Source organism: Hipposideros armiger, unplaced genomic scaffold (assembly GCF_001890085.2).
Source record: "Hipposideros armiger isolate ML-2016 unplaced genomic scaffold, ASM189008v1 scaffold_566, whole genome shotgun sequence".
In the NCBI taxonomy this organism is placed as follows: Eukaryota; Metazoa; Chordata; class Mammalia; order Chiroptera; family Hipposideridae; genus Hipposideros; species Hipposideros armiger.
In genome coordinates, this window is record NW_017731916.1 from 44,460 (window position 1) to 55,537 (window position 11,078).

The 11,078-nt window shown below is 39.9% G+C and overlaps 1 pseudogene; it reads left to right on the plus strand.

Annotated features, from left to right (window-relative positions):
* The window catches only part of LOC109371369 (26S proteasome non-ATPase regulatory subunit 10 pseudogene), a 14,578-nt pseudogene extending 3,733 nt beyond the window's left edge, over positions 1–10,845 (plus strand).
* Positions 10,846–11,078: the final 233 nt, after the last annotated feature.

Genomic DNA, 11,078 nt, shown 5'->3' on the forward strand with positions numbered 1-11,078 from the left:
CCTGGGAAGAGCACAATGATGGTGCCAACTTGGGCCAGTGAAGCAACATCCTCCACAACTAGACTGAAGAACAAAAGGACAGCGACTTGTCTGTTCCCATTCCCCCAATTCCCCAGTGCTGTTCCCATCCCCCAATTCCCAAATAAAAATCTTTAAAAAAAGACACACAGAGACTGAAAGTAAAGGGATGGGGAAAAGATATTTCATGAAAATGGAAACAAACAAACAAAAAGCTGGAGTAGCAATACTTATACCAGACAAAATAGACTTTAAAACAAAGGCTATAGCAAGAAACAAAGAAGGACCCAGTATTCCCACATCTGGGTATTTATCCAAAGAAACCCAAAATGCTACTTTGAAGGGATGTGTGCATCTATATGTTCATTGCAGCGTTGTTTACAATGGCCAAAATTTGGAGGCTGACTGGGTGTCCATCAATGGATGAATTGATAAAGAGGAGGTGGTACACATGTACAATGGAATATTGCTCAGCCAGGGAAGGGAATGGGTTCTTGCCATCTGTGGTAACATGGATGGACCTGGAGTGTATTATGCTGAGTGGGATATGTCAGACAGAAAATGACAGATGCAGTGTGATTTCCCTTATGAGTGGAATCTAAAGAACAAAACAAACAAAAAACAGAAACCCTCACAGAAACATTTTGATGGTTGCCAAAAGGGAGGGGGTTTGGGAGTGGGTAAAAAAGGGGAAGGGATTAAGAAGTACAAATTGGTTGTTACACAGTAGTCATGGGGATGTAGGGTATATAGCATATGGAATACAGTCAATAATAGTGTGATAACTATGTATGGTGTCAGATGGTTACTAGATTTACCCAGGTGATAGATGAGAAGGGGTTTGGGGGCAGGGTGAAAAATGTGAAGACATTAAGAATTACAAATTAGTAGTTACAAAATAGTCATGGGGATGTAAAAGCATAGGGAATATATTCAATAATATAGTAATAACTGTTTAGTGCCAGGCAGTACTAATCAGGGAGATCACTTCTTAAATTATATAATGTCTAACCACTGTGCTGTATACCTAAAATTAACATAAAATAATAATGAATGTCAACTGTAATTGAAAATTTTTAAAAGGGGTGAAAAGGTGAAGAGGAATAAGAGATTCAAATTTCCAGGTAGAAAACAAATAAGTCATGGAGACATAAAGTACAGCACAGGGAATAGAGTCAATAATATTGTGATAGCGTGATAGAGTCTCAGATGGATGCCGAACTTATCATGGCGATCACTTCTTTAAGTATATAAATGTTGAATAACTACTGTGAACACCTGAAACCAATATAATATTGCATGTTACCTATATTTTAATAAAAATCTTTTAAAAACCCCACTATATCTAGTAAAATTATAGATTTAAAAAACAAAACAAAACAAACAAAAAAAAAACCCTGAGGCTCTGAAAGATGAACTTTCCCAACCTCTTAAGAGTGGAACAGTGTTTCAAACCAAACCAAGCTTATCTGACTCTAAAACACTTCTAAAAATTCACAAGAGATTTTTGTGAACTAGGTTTTCAAAACCCTCAAAAGCACTTTTAACTAACAAATAAACTAATCCAAATACTCAGTTTAAAATGTCCGTAAAATCAATTCTATGGATCTGAAACTCATACCGCTAAAATGAGTTATCAAATAAGGGGAAAGAAATGTGGATGTTTTGGCAGTAGTGTGAGAGAGGTGGTATTTAAATTACTTTCAAGTGATTTGGGTTAAAACCAGTATTACTTCCCCAAGGCCCAAAAATGAATCACATGCAAATCTGGGAAATGAATCCGGAATGCCTAACACCCACGCTGTGCTCCTTCCTTCAGCCAGAAAAGTACGTGAAAGGGCTGCAAACAATGGAGCAGTCCCAGGACGCAGCGGGGGCTGAGGCTTTCAGAGAACCAGCATTTCATCCTGTAGGAATGTGAATCTTCAGAAGCTGAAGATTACCTTTACATTTTGTCTCTGAATGTCTTCACCTATATGTTACTAGCAGAGTAAGCAGGCGCCTGTCTAGTGTAGAACAGCTATCTCTAAATTTCAAGTTGCTGTATGTTGAATGATAGATGGTAACTTCTCAGATAAACCGACCCAAGAAAAGAGATTACAGTTGTTCGACTGAGTATGTCTTTATAAAATCATAAAGCTCCATCCTTAAAGCAGTGATGCTTAGTAGGAATTATACAACCGTTGCCCCTAAGTATATCAGGACCTCCAAGGGGTATATGTGCTCTGAAAAAACATAGCCAATATTTTAATTTTATTCATATGTGAAAAATGAAAATAAAAGCATGATCTTCATAATATTAACAAAGGTGTATGACTATTATGTTAAACAAAAGGGGGGATAGGTTAAAAAAAGCCAAGATTCCTGTTTCCAGCAGTGTAGTGAATTAGACACTCCAAAAGGCCTTTATACTCCAGCAACCAGACCCTTCCTAACACCAGTTTGTAATGTATCTCTGAGCTCAGGGGAAGTGGGGGAATCTTTCAAAAAACAAACAAAATAGCTGTGGGCTGCAACCAGGAAGTAGTAAGATGGGTGTGACCCTGAAGGCAACACTTCAGGAGAGAAGGCTGATCCTTGGGCCAGCAGGAGGGCAGAGAGGCTGACTCTGACCCTGAAAGAGGTAAAGCCATCCCACGTGGCTGCCATCCAGTAGAAGCATACTCTCCCACAAAAAGCATCCTTAGGTCAGACCCAGATTTGCCCAGATTGAGGTCAAACAAATATCAGCTTACAAGTAATATAGTATAAAAAAAACACCACAAGTAAGTCATAAGAAACAACAAACATTAGATTTAGATCCCGAAACTTCAGATATTTGAAGAGTCAGATACAGAATATAAAACATGAAATGTTTAAGAAAATAAAGTAAAAAATTAAGCAAGCAAGAGACCAGATTATAAAAAGAACCAAGTAAAATTTTTTAAATGAATAATATAATTGGTTAAAAAATAAATTCAGGGACGGCCAAGCGGCGCGTTGGTTAAGAGCTGGCTTGGCGACAGCGTAGGCTGTAGCCCCTGCTGCAGTGGGTTGCCATAGGCTACCGTGTGTAGCCAACAGCCGCTGTGAGCAGCCAGCAGCCACCAGTGAGCAGCCGTCCAGAAGCCAGCGACTGATCTGCCACACCTGGGAAGAGCGCAATGATGGTGCCAACTAGGGCCAGTGAAGCAACTTCCTCCACAACTAGACTGAAGAACAAAAGGACAGCAACTTGTCTGTTCCCCTTCCCCAATTACCCAGCGCTTTCCCATCACGCAATTCCCCAATAAAAATCTTTTTTTTTTAAATAAATAAATAAATTCAATTGGTTAAATGACAGATTAAATACAGCTGGCAAAATAAATAACTATAGGGACAGCTGGTTAGCTCAGGTGGTTAGAGCACAGGCTCATAACACCAAGGTTGCCGGTTTGATTCCCACATTGGCCAAGGAGCTGCACCCTCCCCAACTAGATTGAAGACAACTACTTGACTTGGAGCTGATAGGTCCTGGAAAAATACACTGTTCCCCAGTAAAATTTCTAAAAAAGAGAGAGGAAAAAAAAACTTTCAAAAAGATAAATAACTATAAAGCAAAACAAAGTAAATAACCCAGAACAGCACAGAGCAAAGAATATGAAATTATTACAGAAACATTAACAGTCTTGGAAGACAGAATGAATAGATTTTAACAGAGTCCCAGAAGGAAAGAATTAAGAAAATAGAAGCTAGGCAGTATTTGAACTGAAAATACCTGAGCATTCTCAGGAAAGATGTAAATTCACAGATACACAAACTACAACATAAGAACAAGTAGAATCATTAAAAAGAAATCCACACTAGACACAATGTAGTAACATTTCAGAATGCCAAAGACAAAGAAAACATCTTTAAAGTGGCTGGGGAGAAGACAGGCAACCTAGGAAAGATTGATGACCTGACAGACAGCAGCCTGTGCAACAGGAATGACGGAAACCAGAAAACATCAGTGTTATACAGACCAGACTAAGACAAAATAACTGTCAACCTCAAATTATGTATCCAGTAAATCTATATTTGAAGAACAAGATTAAAACAAATATATTTTCAGATATAAATAAAAATGAATTCAATATCAAGAGACCTTCCCAAAAGAAAGCGACCTTGAACTATTCTAGTAGCTTCCTAACTGACCTTCCCTCTCCAGTCTTCTTGAATATCAGATGAATACCTCTAAAATCACTTTGATCAGATCACTTCCCTGCTTCAAACTGCCAAATGAATTTCTAGAACATACATAATAAGGTCCAAATTTCTTAGTTTGGCATTGAAAGCGCTTTACTATCTAGTTCCTAACGCTCTCTTCAGTGGACAATTTGGTTCCTAAACATACTAGCTGTGACCTTGGGCTAGGTAATTAACCTACCTGAGCCTCAGATTCATCTTCTGCAAAAGGAAACCTATAAAAACTGACTGCTGAGATCAACGAAGACAGCCCAGGAAAAACTACCAGCACAGTGCCTGACATAGTTTTCAATAACGGTGGCTGTTATTATTTACCATTCAAATAACTCACTGGTCCCAAAATACAACATATGTATTCCCAACTCCACGCCTTCACTCACATTAGTTGGCCCTCAACACCTCCATTCCCAAAATCTGCACTATGTAAATCAAAATTACTCCTATAGATCCACTCTTTGCAATTCTCCTCCACCAGGCCAGCCCAGAGCTAGTGTTCTCACTTCTAAACACTGAAGACATTAACCCAAAGTGCTACTCTGTTAATTAACATCTAAACTGAATGTTCCTTCAGGTACAGGAAAGCACTTATCTTACATTTCCCTGTTTTGCCGGTGGAAAGATTTACTGCAGTGAAAATGGAGATTGCCAAACGAATTGGGACTAGCTGATTAAACTCCAGCACCCTGATAGAGATACTGTAGAGGAAAAACACAGCCCCCACCCCACCCCCCAAAAAAGGCAGCTGTCTTAGGATTTGCTTCATTCTTTGTTTTGTAATTCTCCAGACAGCTGCACTTGATCCTAAAGACATTAAACACTTTCCTTACAGAAATACACCCAACAAGGAAGTCTGTGGTGGGCAGGAAGAAGTGATAAGGGTGCATCAGCCGACAGCCCACTTCAGGAAACATCTTTCAAAGTCTACTTTCCAAGGAAGTCAATTTGATCTGAAATTTCTCTCATTCAAAAAAAAAACAAAACAAAAAAACAGGCCCTCAGGAGTTGCCCAACTGGCACAAAGTAGGTGTTCAATAAATGTTGGCTAACTCTGAACAAGCAAACCAAAGCCACAACTCAGATTATTTTGTTGGTTTGTTCCCCAAAAAAAAGAAGAGAGAAGTAATCTCAACAGCTCTTTCAGTTTTCCAGTTAACCATTTGCTGAGGATGCCGCAGCTGGCTACCCCACCCAAAAGCCAATGACAGCAAATCTCTCAGATGAGTCACTACAGATGCACGTCCAACAACTGAACTTTGTGTCAGCCCCTCCTCCATCCACTGAGGCTGACATGAATTAAGGAGCCAGAAAAAGGCACAATCCACATGCTATCACATTAAACTTCACAAAGTCTTCCCACTTAAAAAAAAATCCTTAGTAATATCAAATTTTAAATTCCACCATTTATCTACTGGAGGCCAAAACAAAATGAAATGTTTTATATTAAAAACATCCTCATTAAAGAACACTTGGAAAAAGACAAAAGAATAGGCTGAGAACAGATAGAAAAGTAGAAAATAATGAGCGGTAAGACATACCACTCAAAACCAGTACCTATCAACACTTTGGTTCATTTTTTTCCCCAGGTTTTTTTCCCCCCTAAGTATTAGAAGTTCCATGTAATTGTAACCATTTGGTATATACTAGTCATGCCTGCAGCTTGTGTCACTTAAATTATGACATAAGTATTTCCCCATGTTTTTCTTCCTATCCTTGAATAACCACATCGGGTAGATGGTAGAAACAAGATTTTTAAATTAAACCAACCCAAGAAATACTTGCCATTTTCTTTCTCCCACTACAGTAAAAACTGAAAATTTCCAAAAGTTCCTGGGGCCACTGGAACTAAGATAAGATACATAAAAAATGCTTAGATGCATAGGCAGTGTTTAAGAAACATTAACTGACTTTCAAGTGACAAAGAATATTTACTGGAAAGATACAAAGGAAATTAAATTCAGTCTCTGTTCCCAACAAATTTGTAATATCATTAAGAAGATAAAATACGGGGGCATATGAGATCTTGCTCCCCAGTGTATGTCATTAATTTAGCTCAAATAAACTCATTAAAAAAGAAGACAAAAATGCATTTACACCCAGTAACGCCCAACATTAATTCAGCATGCACTCATCCTGGCTCTTCAAGGGCTGGAGATGCTTTATTCATTTTGCACCCCTAGTGTGAAGAACAGTGGCTGGCACATTATAGATAATAAATACCAGTATCTCTTGCACTGAACTGAACTACATACTAAGAACTATGCTTATCTAGAGAGAAGTAGGATCACTGTGAGCTTGAGGGTAAGTTAGGCAAAGCAGACAGCATGGATTTCGCACTATCTGATTATGGCAAATGATTTGCAGAAAGAAGGCTGAGCCATTGAAGCCTTGGGATACTCTGAAAATGAAAGATGACATAACAAAAAATGTTTGCATCATTTATTGTAAACTTGTGTAGAAAAGATGTTTCTACACAAACAGCATTGAAAATCCTGTTATACATATTTACCACTTAATGGGAAATATATAACACATAACAGAGACTACTTAAAAAGAAAGAATACACCAAACACAAAATACTACAGCACTTTTTGACATCAGAAACAAGTGCTCATTCTCAGGGAGCTTTCTGTGTGTCATGACAAATGGGAGAGGCAGTAAATTAGAGCTTTAGATCTCAATATAGAGTTCCATAGTGGATACTGTCCTTGCTAAACTAGGTGTAAAAGAATGTGTTTACCAAAACTTTCTTTCAGGATCTCTTTATACTCCAGGGAAGCTATCTGTATATACTGTTAGCATGCAGAGAGTAAATACAGATTTAAAATCTGCATTCAGCATTAACAGCATCACATTCACACTACCTGAATATAAACATATTTTTAAAAAGAGAATCCAACTTCATGACTAGAGTATCAGCAGCAGAATCCATACATCCTAAATTCATTCACACATATTTTCTTTCCTTTCTATTACCCCACTTGTGATTGAAAAAAATTCAAAGAATTTATGGAGAAGGAATTTGCTAATATCACATCTCTCACAGCTGCTAGTTGAATGTACTAAATCCATAGCTTCTTCAGTTACATTATGTGGCCATCTCAGAAAAACAAATCATACAAAAATAATAAAAATATGGGTTTTTTTACAAAAGAACTGATTTACGCCTACCCTATTGGGCTGCCTTAAGAACAAGTTGCACTGAGCTTAGGGGTTGGGTGTACAATAATTTTGTCTGGATGTAATATTGCAATTTCTTATGATTAAGTATCTCTAATAGCTATCCATTCAGTCTCCCTAGTCTGAAGCACTCAAGAACAAATGCCTATCAAGTCATCTGGGAGTGAACAGCTGATTTGAGGCACTGCATGCTTCAGGGCAGGTGTTCCTTGTTTTACTGAAAATACACACGTCTGATCATGATTATATCTGTCAGAGAGTTTAAAAGGAAACAACGTGGAAGAATAAGTCACTTTTTAAAAAAAAGTTTCAAGAGCCCCAACAAATGCAAATAGAAAACCGAAAACATTTTTTTTTTAAATATCCTGAAATTTTGAATTTTCAGATTTTGTTAGGCTTCAGCACACTGTCTTGTCCCAAGAATACAAATTGTTTCGGTTTTAATTCTGAATGAAGCACTTCTCTCTAGGACATCAAAAGATTTGGAAGTCCAACAGTAATTACTACGTAATCATTCATAAAAGACATGATGTGGCATAACATTTGTAAAGTTGAATTGCATCTATCACCAATTCAACAAAAGAATACAAACAACACAGCTTTGAATATTTGATAATTTGATTAAACTGATCCGTAAGAACTCCTGTCAAATGGTGTAATACAAGTAACTAAACTTGGATTAACACAAACGGTTGAAGATTTCCAAATAAATCACAGTCAGCAAGTTACTGAATTTTTCTGTACTTCTTTTTTTTCATCCACAAAATGGGAAAAAAAATAGTAACAGCCTCTTAAGAGTGGTTATCAATATGAAATGAATTAAAATACATGTTAAATTCTTATAATAAAGCCTGACAAAGGGTAACTAATAAAGAATGTTTATATTATACTGGAAACCAAACATTTTAAAATGAAAATATTGAAAAACAATAGCAATTAAAAAGAGTCATCATGACCTTTTGAGCTTCCTTTGCTCAGCCCACTCAAAACTCTTTGGAGTGTACTTTTTCTCCTAATAATGACTCCCTGGCCCTTGCCCTTGGCCCTTTTGGGCCTTTTGAGCTTCCTTTGCTCGGTTTGCTCCAAACTCTTTGGAGTGTACTTTCTCTTCTAATAATGGCCCTTGAGCTATTCTCTACTGCCCGGGCCCACTTCTGATTCTTTGAAATGTATTTTTTTTTTAAATAAACTGTCCTTTTCTGCAACTGTAAAAAAAAAAAAAAAGAAGAAAAGAGTAATCATAAAAATAAAAACACACAGATGTCATGACCTGTAGAATAATAAAGTTTTCAAGCTATTACAGTATATTTGGAGTATAAACTAATGGAAAAAGAGTCCCCTTACTTTTTAAAAGAGATAGCTACACCCCCCTACCCCCACCCCATGGATTACTACATCCTACCACCTTGATTCTGTCACTGGTCCTATTTTGCAAATTTGATTCTTCCTCCTTAATATTAAGAAAGCCACAAAGCAAGCCCCTCCAGGAGAGCAAAATAAAAGGTTATGGGTATTTGAAGTCCTTAGCATCTTCTAGTTTTATTAACAAACCACCAAGCTGAAACTCATTCCTGAACTAAATTGCCAAATGTTCCTGCAATAAAAACTGCCAACTTTCATGTGAACAGACCTTTTCAACAATAGGGAGTTGTTCCAGTCTGTGAATAGAACAGTGTCAATGTGACCAACAAAGCCGGGAGCTGGACATTCCTGACACCCTCGTCCCCTGGCTAGCCTCTGACCACTTATATCACTCAACCACATGTTTTTGGAAATCACTTTCAGGCAAGTATATGGACAACATCTGTACCCTGAAACTTATCCTTCATCACAGAGCCCTGTTTCCACAGCTTCTGTCCGAGACCCTCACTTTTTACTGCCACCATTATGGACACTCCCGTGAATGAGCATCAAACACAGGAGTGCTTTGTTTTCCTAGTCCTTCCACCCCCACTCCAAACAGTCACTTCGTGTTTTAATTTGTATATTCTGGAAGACATCATGGGATGACAATGGCAAATAAGCCAAACAATAAAATAACCTAAAAAAATGAAAAAAATACCTGGTTTCGTTACCTGCACATGGCCAATAAGGAAGAAAAAGTGTGGTGTAGTACTTTAGGTCAAAATGAGTTTGAGTCTTCCCTACTTATCTGGAATGCAGCCTTAGAAAACAGACTTGACTTAGGTCTTAGTTTTTTTTTATCTGAAATGGGTTAATAAAACACACAAAGTTGTTGTAAGGACTTAAATAAAATAATGATTTCAAAGTGTCCAGTATACAGTATGTGCTCACTAAACAGAAGCTATTAATATTTCAGGGGCGGCCAGTTAGCTCAGTTGGTTAGAGCGCAGAGCTCAGAACACCAAGGTTGGGGGTTCCATCCCCACATGGTCCACTGAGCTGCGCCCCCCACAACTAGATTGAAACAACTACTTGACTTGGAGCTGATGGGTCCTCGAAAAAACACGCTGTTCCCCCACCCTGCCCCACTACCCCCGCCCCCCCAAAAAAAAGTTTAAAGAAGCTATTAATATTTCAGTCCTTCTATCCAACTGTCCCGGGACACACGCTTCTATCTAATGAGAATTCCAGAGAGTGGAAAAGACAAATCAAAACTCCCAGGCTTATCATCGTATCCTGATCAAAATGGCCCAGATGCTATTTTCAGGGTAAGTATGGGTCTGCGGAATCTACCAGGCCAGAATGGAGATAAATAAAAGTACTTGACTGACATCTGTGGCATTTTATTTTTCCTCGAAAGGAAAGCTGGGTTTGCCCAATTCAGTCCCTTTGTTTACAACAAGGGACAAATGAACAACAGATCCCCAGAGGGCTGTGACAAAGAAGCCGGGGAGGCCTTGGAACTGTGCCTCGCTGGTCCTTCGGAAGGCCGCTCACTGTCCACCTCTGGGGACGGCGCTCGCTCCACAGTGTCTTCAAGCAAGTTCCCGAGTCCACGCCGAAGCTGGCACTGTCTTTTCAGAAGGCGGTGCCCGCTGCCTGGGTCGAGACCCTCGCCCGCGGCGAACTGCCCCGAACTCCAACGCCGCCCCCGCCAACTTGCCCGGACCCCGCCGGGAGGCGCGGATCCGACTCCTCTCTCCCGGGCGCGGGCGCCGCCGCTCCTCCCGCTCCTCCGGGCGAGCCCCGGGAGCCCCAGGGGCCGGGACCGCTATTCCCGCCTATACCGGTTCCATCTGCTTCGGGCCCGCTCTGCTCCCATCACCCCCAGATCAAACTCTCCAAAAGGCAGAAACTCGCATACTCACCCCTGAAAAGCAGCAGCAGGAAAAAGTCGGGCAGCCGGGCGCAGAGCCGGAGTCCGCGCCGCCGTCTCAGCGCCATGTCGAGGGGAGCTGGGGGGCCGCGGGCGCGCGGTACAGTCAGGATTCCCCCGCGCGCATGCGCACAGCCTGCCGGGACCCTGCTACCCGCCCCTAGTTACCATAGCGACCATCTGGCTCGGCTGAGCCGTCACCATGGTGACAAAAGAAGCTGATATGGTTACTATGGATGCAGAGATGCCCTGGACCTGGGGGGGCCCTGGGGTGGGTCCCTTTCTATGAATGCAGAGGGAGATGAAGAAGGGTTAAGAGTGAGGTGAGGTTAAGTTTCCATAGCTATAAAATGAATACATCATTAAAGATCAGAGAAGGAATGCTCAAATAAAATTC